The following is a 17,182-nucleotide window of genomic DNA, read 5'->3' as shown; positions in this document are numbered from 1 at the left end:
AGGAAGAGCAGTATAACGGCGTTTTTTGCCTTGTATATGTTGCCATATTTTCAATATTGTTAAAACCATGTCAAGAGGTCGAGGCGAAGTTCGTAACAATGTATTGTCGCAATTACTTGATGTCTTCTTGTTTGTCCAGTATCGATCCGTTTGTCTACATGTTTCTGCAGTATTGAAGTATTAATATCTCACAAGTATGTATGTAAACATACGTTTGTACTGTTGAACTAAATAATCACCATTGTCTCGATTTTATCTTCAGCTTCATTTTTACGTAATTTAAACGTTAATTTTGTTTCATGGTTGTCACTGAATATTAGCTAATTTGAAAATGTGGTCTTGTGGCAGAATAGGGTAGGGCAGACAGGGGTACTGCCCCGGTCTGGCCCTTGTAAATTATTTCTGCGTTTTTTTAGATTTTGTACGCAACTTTTTTCGTATAGTGTGGTTCGAACTTAGTCATAGCACGAACAAGAAATTCGTAAATGACTGAGATCAAGACTTGCAAAAGTAATCATACTGTTTCAAATTGCGACCTTGTTTAGCAGCGCATATTTGCAGTCCTCAGCGATGTGACATGCTGTGAAGGGCTTTCGAAAATCTGGAATTCGGCCTCTTGATAAGAACTTGTCTTAAGAACTGAAGATTTCCTACCATCAGCAACCATGGATATTGAGTAGCAAATTCCGAAGAAAACTTTCGCAGGGTCACTACATTTGTTCAGCTCAGCAGGACTGAAAACTCTACAGCGGACAACTCTGACATCACACACATCGAACATGCGCCTTGTGCAGTAGCAATATCTCCAGAATGTAGCTTCCAGGCTCCAGGCCAGGGATCATGGTACCAATTCCAAAAGTAAAAACAAACAAGTGTCAAAGAAATAGAGGCGAAACAGCTATTTTGTCCTCTTCTCCTTATACGACGGAGCTCATTAACGCAGAGGAAGAAAAAACGAAGAAGGAAATCAAGCCATATAGGTCCACGCCTGCAAAAAGGCGCCTTGACTTACACCAGGAAAAGTCTGAAGTAAACAAAAAATATAAACGTACAAGTGGATCGAAAATAACTAAGAGTGGCCCAAGCTCCAAAACGTCCTCAAAACTAAAGCAGCCGAATTCGTTCAATGATAGTGGCAAATTAGAAGAAACCGATGAATACTTTTACTGTCTTGACTACTCTGAAGACGGTTGGATCAAATATAGCGTGTGCCTCAAGTGGAGTCACAATTCGTGTACTGGGGTCGACAGTGAGGACGACGTTATTCATGTGTGCACCCTATGCAAAGCATAAACGTTTATAGTTTATAACCATAACTATAAACGTTTATCGTTCGCATATATATCTATATAAATTAATTTTTGTGTGTGAAACATCGTCAAAACGGAGAAAGCTACCATTTCTCAAATTTTTCAATAAAAACGCGAAGTTAGGTAACTAAATATTGATATGTTGTAATGCTTAGTAAGTAAATATAATAGTAAAGATATCTGAACTAATTTAGCACCTTACTATAATTTTCATGTAGCTCAAAATGATTGTTGAACATTAAGTCTCCTGTTCTGCCGCAGGGTGATCACAAGGAATGAGTACCGATTATAATCCCGCGACACTAAAATTAAAAATCCATCTTACATGAATCGACACGATTAGTCAATATTAATTTTCGCTATGGAGTTTTGCTGTGCACCTGCTCCTGCAGCGCGGTGTTTTCGCTTATAGTAAATTGTCCCACTCACCTTTCGGTGATTTCTTTTCCTGCAGTCCACGGCTGCCCTGTTAGAAAATGACTAATGTTTCGTCGACTGGAGAAGCTGTAGTAGAACCAGCAGCATTAAGCGTACCTGAAGCTGTATCAGATCGTATCTACTTCCAGATTTTTACTAGCTACTGCATGGCAGAAAGTCGTTGAATGGAAATTCCTTTATATAGTCACTTGTTGGATACAAAATCACTGCCAAATCCTACGTAATTTAAAGGAGCCATTTCGTCATTCACAGGTAATCAGTCACTATCAAGACGCAGTTTATAGTATACATCCTAACATACAGACTGTCTGTGAAATAACGTGCTTGCTCAACATTCCACGAACCGGTCATTTTTAACAATCATTTCTCTGCCACGATTTGCACAACACGCCACGCGGATTTAATTATTCCAAAAAGTTCACAGTTCACACAAAGTGTCTGGAATTTGCGCAGTCGCTTTTAGCAAATGTTCGTCAGTACTTTACAGCACTGCACGATCTTTCCACAACAATAAATCTGCAAAATCAAAACATTTTCGGAGCTCAATGTATAACCGTGTCGAACTCTAATATTATCTGAGCCCCGAATGTCCTTTTAGAATCCACAAAGTAATTCTCTAGTTCTCAATATGTGCGCGAATGCTCTCGTTTCCGATTGTTGGAGATTCATCAGAGACAATCAGTTATCGCTTCTAAACCTCGCTGTCGCGCGTCTTGTACTTTGGACCAATTACAACATTAATATAGTTTCAGACTAAATTAAAAATTAACATTTTCAGAAAATCCACAAATATCAAAAGAAAATAATCCCATCTTTAGATAACTGAGTTATCGGAGTAGATTTCTCGTTTCCTCAGTACCATAAAATGGCAAATTATACATTATAAATTTCCCCTAGAGTATATGACGCACTGACGTCATCCATATATAAATTTCCATGCTGTCGTATACTCAGTTAATAGAAATCCAAATGAACGATGCAGAAGAAATGAGTTAAAATTTGTACTGCAACTGGGACTTTTTTTTTATTCGATATAGTTCATTGCGTTGGGTCTGGGAGGACGTCACAAGACATCCGTTCAAGTTGATCGTTGATTCCTTGACTCAGTATTTTTATTACAGAGAGCACGAAGCCTTCTGACCGAACACGCTGAGCTACCGTGCCGGCAATGGACTCGAACGCGCGTCTTCTTGCTTGGTAGGCAGAAATGCTAACCATTACACCACCGCACTACGATGGTCAATATTGCTGCACGAACTACCTAAGCTGAGTACCCTCCCCAACACAAAATTCAATTCATTTTCGCTTACATATTGTCACTACTGCCAGGGCTCTCCGATATTGGCAAGCACCCCAGCATTGATGAGAGCCCTAGCAGTAGTGCCAATATGTAAGGGAAAATGAATTGAAGTTTGTGTTGGGGAGGGCATTCAGCTTAGGTAGTTCGTGCAGCAATATTGGCCATCGTACGGCGGTCGGGGAATGGTTAGGATTTATGCCTAACAAGCAAGAAGACACGGGTTCGAGTCCTGGCCGCAGCACAAATTTTAAATCATTTCGTCTGCTTCGTTCATTATCGTAGATAATAAAAAGAGACTTAAATGTCTCAGGGAAACATTTAATTATAAGAAATGCAAATATTCACATACTACATACAATGAGATGATAAAAGTCATGGGTCAGCCATGTGCTCATATACAGATGGCGATAGTATAGCGTGCACAAGATTAAAAAATGGCAGTACATTGGCCGAGCTGTCATTTGTTCTCGGGTGATTCACGTGAAAAGGTTTCCGACCTGATTATGGCTGCAAGCCAATAACTTAAATACTATTTTGCCTCATATTTCCCTGTAATCTATGTATTCTCGAATGGTTTGATTTATCCGTTTTAGGATAAATGTGATAATGGTCATTGAGCGAAACTAATAGCGTAGGGTGCAAAATAAATGACAGCTGAAGGTTTCATCATGAATTTTAACAATGTGCGTACAGAGTTGAGGAGAGTGGAATGCAGTGGTAGAGCAATTTTCGTAGTCAACGCTGAGCGACGCTTGAGGTGGTGTAAGAGCGACACCGCAGGAAACGAGTGATCTAGAGAGATGAGTCACGCTCTACTCTGTCCGATGAAGGCGTTTGGGTTTGGCAGACGCCTGGAAAAAGTTATATGTCATCATGTATAGTGCCAACAGTGAAGTACGGAGGGGCAGACGTTACGGTATGGAACTGTGTTTCGTCATTAGGGTGTGGTCCCTTACTGATCTTAAGGAAACGCAAAATGCGGAAAGATTTTACAGCACTGTGAACTGCTTACAGTAGAGGAGCAGTGCAGAGACGATTAGTGTACCTGCATGGCAATGCACTCTGTCATAAACAGCATCTACTAGGCACTGTCCGCTGTTTAGCCGAATGGTAAGGTGCTCCTCTACCACGCAGTGGTCGCGGGTTCGATTCCTGGCCTGGTTGGAGGTTTTCTCCACCCATGGACTGGGTTTTGTGTTATCATCTCATCATCACCGACGCACAAGTCGCCCAATGTGGCGTCACCTGAAGTAAGACTTCCACCCGGCGGCCGAACATCCCGGATGGGTCCTCCCGGAAAACAGTGCGACACGATCATTTCATTTCCTTTTCCTAGGCAATGGTTTATGGACAATAACGCTCCATAAATGGACTGTGCTGCCCAGAGTCTCGACCGGGATCGAATGGGACGCCTTTAGAAAGAGTAGACCGACGAAACTGCTCCAGATTCCAGCTGAATGGCTGCCATTTCTCGACAGATATTCAGAAACCAGCAGAGCTCAAGCCGTTATAAGGCGAAGGGTGGACAACTCATATTATCTTCGAATAATAGCTGTCCAGATAATATTCATCATATATCATATATAATGACAACGGAGATTTCGTTACCCGCAACTTGCAGTGCAATGCGTCGAGAAGAGTTGCTATTTTCCTCGTGTAGCAGTGACTACAGAAATGGGTGGTTTTTTGAGGAGCTGCGAGACCATTCTACTCCACTTTTCTTAACTTCCTATGTACAGTAATTGTTCTAGCGAGACCGTTGATAGGAAGTGGGACCTCACTAGTTATTCCTTCCGTTGATTTCATGCGATTTTATTTACAACCATCCTCGTCAATGCTTGACGGTCATCACTAATGATGTCTGGCTGGTCTTCGTTTAGCTGTAGTTCTTTCTTCGCGCTTCCGCTTCACAGTCATATCGCCAATAGTGGACTTGGGAAGCTTGATAAGTTCAAATGGCTCTGAGCAATATGGGACTTAACATCTGAGGTCATCAGTCCCCTAGAACTTATAACTACTTAAACCTAACTCACCTAAGGACATCACACACATTTATGCCCGAGGCAGAATTCGAACCTGCGACCGTAGCGGTCGTGCGGTTTGAGACTGAAGCGCCTAGAACCAACCGCTCGGCCACACCGGCCGGCGCTTGATAAGTGTTCATATGTCCCGGGTGGATTTGTTACTCAGGTGACATCCAATGATTAGTCTACTTTCGAAGTCACTGACCTCTCCTGGCACCTACTCCACTATTACTGCTTCTCTGCATACATTACGATACTTCCTTTCACACTGTCGAGTCCGCGGTTCGTGACCTCAAGTGGTCCCTCGCGCAATACTTAGAGATGTGGGCTACTTTTGATCAGACAGTGTACTCACCAAAATATTGTTAAATTTATCAGTTTCAGTGTGATTAATGTTACGAGGCATTTCAAACAATGCTTCACAATAATTGTGCTGTCACATGAGTGCAATGTTGCGTGAGTACTTACGCTGCTGATTCTAGTACAGCAAACTTATTAAACCTTGTAAGTGCAGTTTGGATAATAAGTACCTGCAAAAACAGTTACTAAAACCTTCCATCCTGTATTTTCTCCACCTACCCACTCCTTAACTCTATTCTCTCCCCCCGAGCCCTTTTTCTTTCCCCTCCACTGTCTTCCCCACTCTTTTCTCGCGTCCGCCCTGCCCTTCCCCCCTATTCTGTGCACTCTCCCTCCATCGGCTCCCCCCTAAAGACCCCCCCCCCCCCCCGTAATCAGTCCGGGTCCTCCCCACCCGCATACCCACATGCCTTCGTACTCTATAATGCAGCGTTTCCCGTGAGTGTTCAGTGTTGTGTGTCCCCTTTTTAAAGTGTTGCAAACAGAAACCAGACTGACGCATTGTTTTTTAACTGTGTCTATTTCCTAAGCGTTTTCAATCAGCATCACTGACCTCTTTGTTTTTTACGTTTTCTTCACAACTTTTTCACCATGTACCAGTTTTAACCAGTCACCGTTTTATCACTTCTTTTTATTGTGATGCCTCCTCATTATGTTTTTTAACTTTATCTGTACGCTGCAGAGTGGCGTATTACGCTGCTGCCAGCAATAAAGAAAAAAATGTCAATATAATTTCTCTTCAAATGAAATGAAATGACTATGAATGTAATTAAATTTGCCATGTTGTTCGCAGTTTTAGAAGTGAAGCCTAGGAAAGCGCATCTAGCAGAAAGTTCACGGACTTCAACAAGTGTCATATATCTGTGGATTAAGTAACACTTGCAGCTGGAAATTAACAAGCACATTATATGTTATTCCAACAACGTAATTTTCGGGACTAACACTCCTCAATTAAAGTAAATTTTCGTCAAAATTCTCGTGAAACACGAATAAATTTACGCTGTGAAATAAAAGAATGCTGACAATTTACGTGAGATAATTATTTAGGAATTAGAATATGTTTGCTCGCATTTGACATTTACGTTTCACGACAGACTGTAATTATAAATTCATTTTTATGAAGACTACAAGCATCCCAGTGACATTCTTTATACAGGGCAGGGTGTTTAAAAATTCAGTATTCAAACTAACAGATATGATACAGGAAACAAAAACAAATATTTAAAAAAGATTGTCGTCAAACAGCCGTGCAAATCGAGAAGTTATTTTATTTTATTTTCGCTGCCAGTTTCGACAACTCTGTTATCTTCAGACCCCTTCTGCACCTTCCAAAATTATCCATATTATTTCGTCGATTCCGCACATCACCGCTCAAACTGCAAATGAAAGACGTAAATGAAGCTGTTTCCCACTGAACAATCTTAAATGGCATGTGCGGAGCCTGTTCTCTGCAATGCGGGACCATCTGTTTCTGGATGTCGTGCTTACGGGGCCTGATAATGGCATACTGAATTGCCGAAACTGGTAGTGAAAATAAAATAAAATAACTTCTGAATTTTAACGGCAGTTTGGCGAATTCCTTTTTTAAATATTTGACCAGCCGCTGTCCCACGTCCACAATGGATCAACAGAAAACAAATACATTTCGTAGAGCACCCATATTGCGTGAGCCTTGAGCATACGCACTCCGCCTCCGCAGTGCAGCCGTAGCATTACCGTCTACCACTACCACGCAAGGGGGAACGGGTTCGATTCCAGGTGGGGGACTGGGTGTTGTGTGTCCTTCGTCATCATCAAAGAACTGATAGAGCAATAACAGAATATACCCAGAGTAAATATATCGAGGTGAGGTTTTTGCCAAGTTATGTTGTTGTTGTTGTTGTTGTGGTCTTCAGTCCTGAGACTGGTTTGATGCAGCTCGCCATGCTACTCTATCCTGTGCAAGCTTCTTCATCTCCCAGTACCTACTGCAACCTACATGCTTCTGAATGTGTTTAGTGTATTCATCTCTCGCTCTCCCTCCACGATTTTTACCCTCCACGCTGCCCTCCAATACTAAATTGGTGATCCCTCGATGCCTCAGAACATGTCCTACCAATCGATCCCTTCTTCTAGTCAAGTAGTGCCGCAAACTTCTCTTCTCCCCAATCCTATTCAATACCTCCTCATTAGTTATGTGATCTACCCATCTAATCTTCAGCATTCTTCTGTAGCACCACATTTCGAAAGCTTCTATTATCTTCTTGTCCAAACTAGTTATCGTCCTTGTTTCACTTCCATACATAGCTACGCTCCATGCAAATACTTTCAGAAACGACTTTCTGACACTTAAATCTATACTCGATGTTAACAAATTTCTGTTCTTCAGAAACGCTTTCCTTGCCATTGCCAGTCTACATTTTATATCCTCTCTACTTCGACCATCATCAGTTATTTTGCTGCCCAGATAGCAAAACTCCTTTACTACTTTAAGTGTTTCATTTCCTAATCCAAAAACCCTCAGCGTCACCCGACTTAATTTGACTACATTCTATTATCGTCGTTTTGCTTTTGTTGATGTTCATCTTATATCCTCCTTTCAAGACACTACCCATTCCGTTCAACTGCTTTTCCAAGTCCTTTGCTATCTCTGACAGAATTACAATGCCATCGGCGAACCTTAAAGTTTTTATTTCTTTTCCATGGATTTTAATACCTGCTCCAAATTTTTCTTTTTTTCCTTCACTGCTTGCTCAATATACAGATTGAACAACATTGGGGATAGGCTACAACCCTGTCTCACTCCCTTCCCAACCATTGCTTCCCTTTCGTGCCCCTCGACTCTTATAACTGCCATCTGGTTTCTGTACAAATTGTAAATAGCCTTTAGCTCCCTGTATTTTACTCCTGCCACCTTCAGAATTTGAAAGAGCGTATCCAGTCAACATTGTCAAAAGCTTTCTCTAAGTCTACAAAGTCTACAAATGCTAGAAATGTATGTTTGCTTTTCCTTAATCTAGTTTCTAAGATAAGTCTTAAGGTCAGTATTGCCTCACGTGTTCCAATATTTCTACGGAATCCAAACTGATCTTCCCCAAGGTTGGTTTCTACTAGTTTTTCCATTCGTCTGTAAAGAATTCGCGTTAGTATTTTGCAGCTGTGACTTATTAAACTGATAGTTCGGTAATTTTCACATCTGTCAACACCTGCTTTCTTTGGGATTGGAATTATTATATTCTTCTTGAAGTCTGAGGGTATTTCGCCTGTCTGATACATCTTGCTCACCAGATGGTAGAGTTTTGTCAGGACTGGCTCTCCCAAGGCCGTCAGTAGTTCTAATGGAATGTTGTCTACTCCCGGGGCCTTGTTTCGACTCAGGTCTTTCAATGCTCTGTCAAACTCTTCACGCAGTATCTTATCTCTTCATCTACATCCTCTTCCATTTCCATAATATTGTCCTCAAGTACATCGCCCTTGTATAAACCCTCTATATACTCCTTCCACCTTTCTGCCTTCCCTTCTTTGCTTAGAACTGGGTTGCCATCTGAGCTCTTGATATTCATACAAATGGTGCTCTTCTCTCCAAAGGTCTCTTTAATTTTCCTGTAGGCAGTATCTATCTTACCCCTAGTGAGATAAGCCTCTACATCCTTACATTTGTCCTCTAGCCATGCCTGCTTAGCCATTTTGCACTTCCTGTCGATCTCATTTTTGAGACGTTTGTATTCCTTTTTGCCTGCTTCATTTACTGCATTTTTATATTTTCTCCTTTCATCGATTAAATTCAATATTTCTTCTGTTACCCAAGGATTTCTACTAGCACTCGTCTTTTTACCTACTAGATCCTCTGCTGCCTTCACTACTTCATCTCTCAAAGTTACCCATTCTTCTTCTACTGTATTTCTTTCCCCCATTCCTGTCAATTGTTCCCTTATGCTCTCCCTGAAACTCTCTACAACCTCTGGTTCTTTCAGTTTATCCAGGTCCCATCTCCTTAAGTTCCCACCTTTTTGCAGTTTCTTCAGTTTTAATCTACAGTTCATAACCAATAGATTGTGGTCAGAGTCCACATCTGCCCCTGGAAATGTCTTACAATTTAAAACCTGGTTCCTAAATCTCAGTCTTACCAATATATAATCTATCGGAAAGCTGTCAGTATCTCCAGGCTTCTTCCATAAATACAACCTTCTTTTATGATTCTTGAACCAAGTGTTAGCTATGATTAAGTTGTGCTCTGTGCAGAATTCTATCAGGCAGCTTCCTCTTTCATTTCTTAGCCCCAATCCATATTTACCTACTACGTTTCCTTCTCTCCCTTTTCCTGCTCTTGAATTCCAGTCACCCATGACTATCAAATTTTCGGCTCCCTTCACTATCTGAATAATTTCTTTTATTTCATCATACATTTCTTCAATTTCTTCATCATCTGCAGAGCTAGTTGGCATATAAACTTGTACTACTGTAGTAGGTGTGGGCTTCGTGTCTATCTTGGCCACAAAAATGCGTTCAGTATGTTGTTTGTAGTAGCTTACCCGCACTCCTATTTTTCTATTCATTATTAAACCGACTCCTGCATTACCCCTATTTGAGTTTGTATTTATAACCCTGTAATCACCTGACCAAAAGTCTTGTTCCTCCTGCCACCGAACTTCACTAATTCCCACTATATCTAACTTTAACCTATCCATTTCCCTTTTTAAATTTTCTAACCTACCTGTCCGATTAAGGGATCTGACATTCCACGCTCCGGTCTGTAGAACGCCAGTTTTCTTTCTCCTGATAACGACGTCCTCTTGAGTAGTCCCCGCCCAGAGATCCGAATGGGGGACTATTTTACCTCCGGAATATTTTACCCAAGAGGACGCCATCATCATTTAACCATACAGTAAAGCAGCATGCCCTCGGGAAGAATTACGGCTGTAGTTTCCCCTTGCTTTCAGCCGGTCGCAGTAACAACATAGGAAGGCCGTTTTGGTTAGTGTTACAAGGCCAGATCAGTGAATCATCCAGACTGTTGCCCCTGCAACTACTGAAAAGGCTGCTGCCCCTCTTCAGGAACCACACGTTTGTCTGGTCTCTCAACAGATACCCCTCCGTTGTGGTTGCACCTACGGCACGGCTATCTGTATCGCTGAGGCACGCAAGCCTCCCCACCAACGGCAAGGTCAATGGGTCTTGGGGGGGGGGGGGCAAGTTATAGCGAACAATATGTCGAATTTCGTGACGTTCGCAATCAAGATAACAGCACCGCAGACCACATTCCTGCCTTCAGGATATGGGGTTCCACAAACGTCTGCCCTATTGTAGCGAATGTAAGTAAACACGTAACTCAACTATGGTCCTCGTGTTTACCTGTGCCCATGAAGCCCATCAGTCTATGTTCAGCCGCTAAAGCAGTCAGATAACCAGCTCGTAAAGCTATTGAGATGTTCATAGCGTGTACGACAGTCGAACAAATGAATATACTTTACGCCGAACTTCGTCAAACTATTAGAGCAGCAGTGCGGTAGTATGCTGGAGAGTGTCCAGATAGTGCCAAATACTCACCTTCTGTCTTTGCAAACATTTTTAAAAGGTTCTAGAAAACTGAAAGTGTAGAGAATGAAATACCCTAAAAAAAGAAGAGCAACTGATGAAAGAAATGAAACTAACATTTTAGCAGCAATAATACAAAATGCAAAAGCCACTAAGAGGCGTTTCGGAAGTACGAGAGAGATCAAACAAACTAGTGTTCTGCGAACTCTACATTCCGTTGCGTTTCATCCTCAACAAATTTCGCTGCTTCATGACAATGCCAAAATTAGCCACAGATTTTCCGACGTTGAAACGAAAAGTGCAAAGAGATGCATACTACTCAAGACTTTGTTTAAGAAAGAATCATCGTTTACAATACAAGGGCAAGTCAGTCTTCGAAACATCCACTAATCGACAGTTGAAAATCCACGCTGACTGGAACAAGTGTGTAAAAACAACGTTCTTGGTCTATCGACGTTTGGTGCATCTTTTTCGAGACTAGTGTCATCGGCCCTTGTTTTACTGATGGGAATTTAAATACACTGAAGTATCTCGAGTATATGTTGCTGCCTCAGCTTTTGGAACACCTCCCCTTCGACATGAGACAAGCAGTGCCGTACCATTCTGCACATGTAATGAAAGACCCTTTTAAGAGAATATTTGGAGAGCAAGCGAACGGTCGTTCAGGAAACGCAAAATGGTCTGCACAATCACCCACACTTAACACTTCTATACTTTTATCCGTGGCGAAAATTAAAACAGGAGGTCTATTCGGAACCACCGAATACCGGAATGCCTTACAACATGGGCCTGTCCTCCAGGTAACTCTAGGTGAAACTCAACGTAACGTATTGTTTCTCCAGAATCAGTTCATAGCGCGTAGCAATGCCCAAGACCAGTATTGTGAACACTTGGTATGACCCCGTTATAATAACTACAAGAACTATATGTAAGTTACATGTTTGCTTTCATTTGGTTTTATGGAAACTCTTCTCTTGAAAGCGGGGCAGTGGTTTGGTACTATTTAATGTTGTTGTTGTTGTGGTCATCAGTCCTGGGACTGGTTTGATGCAGCTCTCCATGCTACTCTATCCTGTGCAAGCTTCTTCATCTCCCAGTACCTACTGCAACCTACATCCTTCTGAATCTGCTTAGTGTATTCATCTCTTGGTCTCCCTCTACGATTTTTACCCTCCACGCTGCCCTCCAATGCTAAATTTGTGATCCCTTGATGCCTCAGGACATGTCCTACCAACCGATCCCTTCTTCTAGTCAAGTTGTGCCACAAACTTCTCTTCTCCCCAATCCTATTCAATACCTCCTCATTAGTTATGTGATCTACCCACCTTATCTTCAGCATTCTTCTGTAGCACCACATTTCGAAAGCTTCTATTCTCTTCTTGTCCAAAATAGTTATCGTCCATGTTTCACTTCCATACATGGCTACACTCCATACAAATACTTTCAGAAACGATTTCCTGACATTTAAATCAATACTCGATGTTAACAAATTTCTCTTCTTGAGAACGCTTTTCTTGCCATTGCCAGTCTACATTTTATATCCTCTCTACTTCGACCATCATCAGTTATTTTACTCCCTAAATAGCAAAACTCCTTTACTACTTTAAGTGTCTCATTTCCTAATCTAATTCCCTCAGCATCACCCGACTTAATTTGACTACATTCCACTATCCTCGTTTTGCTTTTGTTGATGTTCATCTTATATCCTCCTTTCAAGACACTGTCCATTCCGTTCAACTGCTGCACTTTCTAAGCCACCGTTCACTTAGATGACGGCATTTGTGGACCGTCGACCTAGTGTAGCAAAAATGTGATTCACTTGAAGAGCCAACACGTTTCTACTGATCGACGGCCAAATCCCAACGGTCCCGTGCCCGTGCCCACTGAAACCGTAACTTGCGACGCTGTTGGGTCAACAAGTGAACACATAGGGGTGGTATGCTGCAGAGCTCCATGTTCAACAGTGTACGATGAACGGTGTGTTCCGAAACACTTGTACGTGCACTAGCATTGCTCTCTTTTGGCAGAGAAGCCACAGATCACCACCTATCCTACTTCACAGAGCAGACAATTCTCCGAACCCCACGTTCCGTTGAAGAGCCAAAGCCAAAGGACTTGGAAGAGCGCCACGGCCGCAGGCTGGTGGGAGCAGTATTACGTTATGACAGACATTCTCCTGCGCTTGCATTGGACCTATGGTAGTAATCGAATACGAGCTGACAGCTGCGAACCGCCTGCGTCCCTTCATGCTTGATGTCTTCCTCGACGGCGATGTCATCTTTCAGAGGTATAATTGTCCGCGTCTCGGAGCCAGACGGTGCTACAGTGGTTTGAGGAGCATTATAGCGAACTCACATTGATGTCTCGGCTCTCAAATTCGCCTGATGTAAATTCTATGGATCGTATCTGACATGACAAAACTCTACCATCTGGTGAGCATGATGTATGAGACACGCGAAATACCCTCAGACTTCAAGAAAAATATAATAATTCCAATCCCAAAGAAAGCAGGTGTTGACAGATGTGAAAATTACCGAACTATCAGTTTAATAAGTCACAGCTGCAAAATACTAACGCGAATTCTTTACAGACGAATGGAAAAACTAGTTAAAGCCAACCTTGGGGAAGATCAGTTTGGATTCCGTAGAAATACTGGAACACGTGAGGCAATACTGACCTTACGACTTATCGTAGAAGAAAGATTAAGGAAAGGCAAACCTACGTTTCTAGCATTTGCAGACTTAGAGAAAGCTTTTGACAATGTTAACTGGAATACTCTCTTTCAAATTCTGAAGGTGGAAGGGGTAAAATACAGGGAGCGAAAGGCTATTTACAATTTGTACAGAAACCAGATGGCAGTTATAAGAGTCGAGGGGCATGAAAGAGAAGCAGTGGTTGGGAAAGGAGTGAGACAGGGTTGTAGCCTCTCCCCAATGTTATTCAATCTGTATATTGAGCAAGCAGTAAAGGAAACAAAAGAAAAATTCGGAGTAGGTATTAAAATTCATGGAGAACCTGCGAAGTCCAAGGGATGGCACCACCGGCGCTTATCGAGGTCATGTTTAGTTAGTAGCATCTTTGGAAAGAACGCACACCAAGTTTCAGCCATATTGGTCTATTTCTTTGTGTTTGGCATTCGTGTGAACAAGGACGTCGAGTGACTGTCAAAAAATGGACGAAAAAGAATTTTGTGTAGTGATTAAACACTACTTTATGAAAGGTAAAACACATCAGGAGACTAAAGAGAAGCTTGATAAACATTACGGTGACTCTGCACCTTCGATTACAACAGTTAATAAGTGGTTTCAAAATTTTCGGAGTGGTCATATGAGCACAAGTGATGCTGAACGTTCTGGCCGCCCTGTGGAGGTTACGACACCAGAATTCATTGATAAAATCCATGATATGGTCACGGATGACAGAAGAGTTAAGGTGCGTGTGATTGCTAGTGCTGTGGGCATCTCGAATGAACGGGTACATAATATTTTGCATGAACATTTGGACATGAGAAAGCTTTCCGCAAGTTGGGTTCCGTGATTGCTCTCGCTTGACCAAAAACAGAATCGTGTGAAGTGTTGTAAAGATGGTTTGCAGCTGTTGGTTTTTGCAGCGTATAAGACCACTTTATTTTTGAAGAATGAACAGTTGATTTCTCTGTTTCAGCTCACGTAAATCTGGGAGGATAAACATGTTTGAAATAGTTTTCCTAAGCCCTTTGTGATAGGCTAGATTCTAGCCTATGTCGTATTTCTATACACAACATTCGTAGGTGAACCTGCATCTATGTTGTAAGTTGGTTCAAGGGGAAATAAAGCTTTATTCTCGTAGCGCAGGCCTACCTTACGATATACAACTATGCAGCCTGGCCCGAGTCGCCTTGCTTGGCAGTGATTGCACCGCAAATGCCGTTTCCAGCCGCTGTGCTCACACATTTCTCGAATTATTTTGCGACATACCAGAATGAGATTTTCACTCTGCAGCGGAGTGTGCGCTGATATGAAACTTCCTGGCAGATTAAAACTGTGTGCCCGACCGAGACTCGAACTCGGGACCTTTGCCTTTCGCGGGCAAGTGCTCTACCAACTGAGCTACCGAAGCACGACTCACGCCCGGTACTCACAGCTTTTACTTCTGCCAGTACCTCGTCTCCTACCTTCCAAACTTTACAGAAGCTCTCCTGCGAACCTTGCAGAACTAGCACTCCTGAAAGAAAGGATAATGCAGAGACATGGCTTAGCCACAGCCTGGGGGATGTTTCCAGAATGAGATTTTCACTCTGCAGCGGAGTGTGCGCTGATATGAAACTTCCTGGCAGATTAAAACTGTGTGCCCGACCGAGACTCGAACTCGGGAGTCCCGAGTTCGAGTCTCGGTCGGGCACACAGTTTTAATCTGCCAGGAAGTTTCATATCAGCGCACACTCCGCTGCAGAGTGAAAATCTCATTCTGGAAACATCCCCCAGGCTGTGGTTAAGCCATGTCCCCGCAATATCCTTTCTTTCAGGAGTGTTAGTTCTGCAAGGTTCGCAGGAGAGCTTCTGTAAAGTTTGGAAGGTAGGAGACGAGGTACTGGCAGAAGTAAAAGCTGTGAGTACCGGGCGTGAGTCGTGCTTCGGTAGCTCAGTTGGTAGAGCACTTGCCCGCGAAAGGCAAAGGTCCCGAGTTAGAGTCTCGGTCGGGCACACAGTTTTAATCTGCCAGGAAGTTTCATTTTGCGACATGTTTCAAAATCAACATTAATAAACGCTACATCACTGTAATTGTCTTCTCCAGAGCTAGCGAATGCAGTTATAAAAACTATACGGTTGCATTTAGAAAAACGTACTTGCGTCAATATCTCTGTTGATACCAGCGCTAAACTCATTAACCAAACAAAAGAATACGTGCTCCTCCACGCTCTAACATTTGCCGAAAACGGCGATGTATAACCGTTGACGATATAAAATGTGTATTACGTCTTGCGTGAGGCACCCTATATACTAAAAACTTGTCGTCTGGACCTGACTCATGTAAATATTGTTTGAGCTATTATTAATTTTTCTGATGGCATGCCATTAACAGCATCAAGAACAAAAGAGCTGCAGGCCCTGACAGACTTGATAGCGAATATTTGAAACGCACTGCCCAAATGCTAACGCCAATACGGACAAAACTCTGCAATAAGTGCTCAAAAACAGTCTCCATTCCAAAGCATTGGAGTCAGCCAATAATAAAAGTGCTATATAAAGGGATAGGAGACCCCAAGGACCCCAGCAAATACAGAGGCATAGTCCTAGAAAACCTACCTTTCAAAGTGTTCACCACAATAATAACAAAAAGAATAAAGAAAACAATCGACGAATACTTCGCCGAGGCAGAAAAAACCCCAGACCCCGCCCCGAATCGAACCCACAACCCCGTGCGCCGGAAGCGAGAACGCTACCGCTAGACCACGAGCTGCGGACATATTGAAAGAAAAACGGAAGACATACCTCCATAATTTTACAGCACAGGCGCCATGATTGACCGAACATGGCCAAGAGAAAACTTCGAAATGAGACACGTGATCACCAAATGGCTGTCCATGGTTCCCATCATTATTTGCAACAACACGTCATATTATGAACCAAACGCTTATGTGTGGTGTAAACTGTGTCATCATATATGCAAACGGTAACATATAGAAATCTGTACCAAAAAGACACGGTCAATAAGTCATTATACAAACCACAATATGTAAAATTTCTAATTTAGTTTATTATTATCATTGAATTTGTATGGCTATTATGCTGCAATAAACTTATTATTATTAATTTTTCTGATGTTACTTTCATGTAGTGACTAGTTACAGAACCATGGAGATTTGCTCCTCAATTTGTTACTATGGATTCAGACGTGTAAAATAATGAAGCTGCTGGTCCGTCACGAAATTCGAACACGGCGGTCCTGACTTGGCGTTGGCCAGACCTTTAATGCCCAGGCGGCGACACACTGGTACTTTTCTGAAGTCAAAAAATAGCGCCTTTGCCAACTACGTGGGAGGCAGGGGGGCCAGAGGCTACCTGCTGAGAAATGCTAACTGACCATATGCTTTTTGCCACATTGGTTTCCTAAACTGAAGTAGTCCCGACCGTTGGAATTGCGATTTTCACTGTATCTCTACGCCTTCCGTAAATAGGAAGACGCCCGTTTAAAACTTTAGCAGTTTTTAACGTTTGTCTCTATCCTGAGTAAATCATTAACTTCCCTAAAAAGGA

Source organism: Schistocerca nitens, chromosome 7, assembly GCF_023898315.1.
Source record: "Schistocerca nitens isolate TAMUIC-IGC-003100 chromosome 7, iqSchNite1.1, whole genome shotgun sequence".
NCBI classification, from domain to species: Eukaryota; Metazoa; Arthropoda; class Insecta; order Orthoptera; family Acrididae; genus Schistocerca; species Schistocerca nitens.
This window is presented reverse-complemented; position numbering follows the sequence as displayed.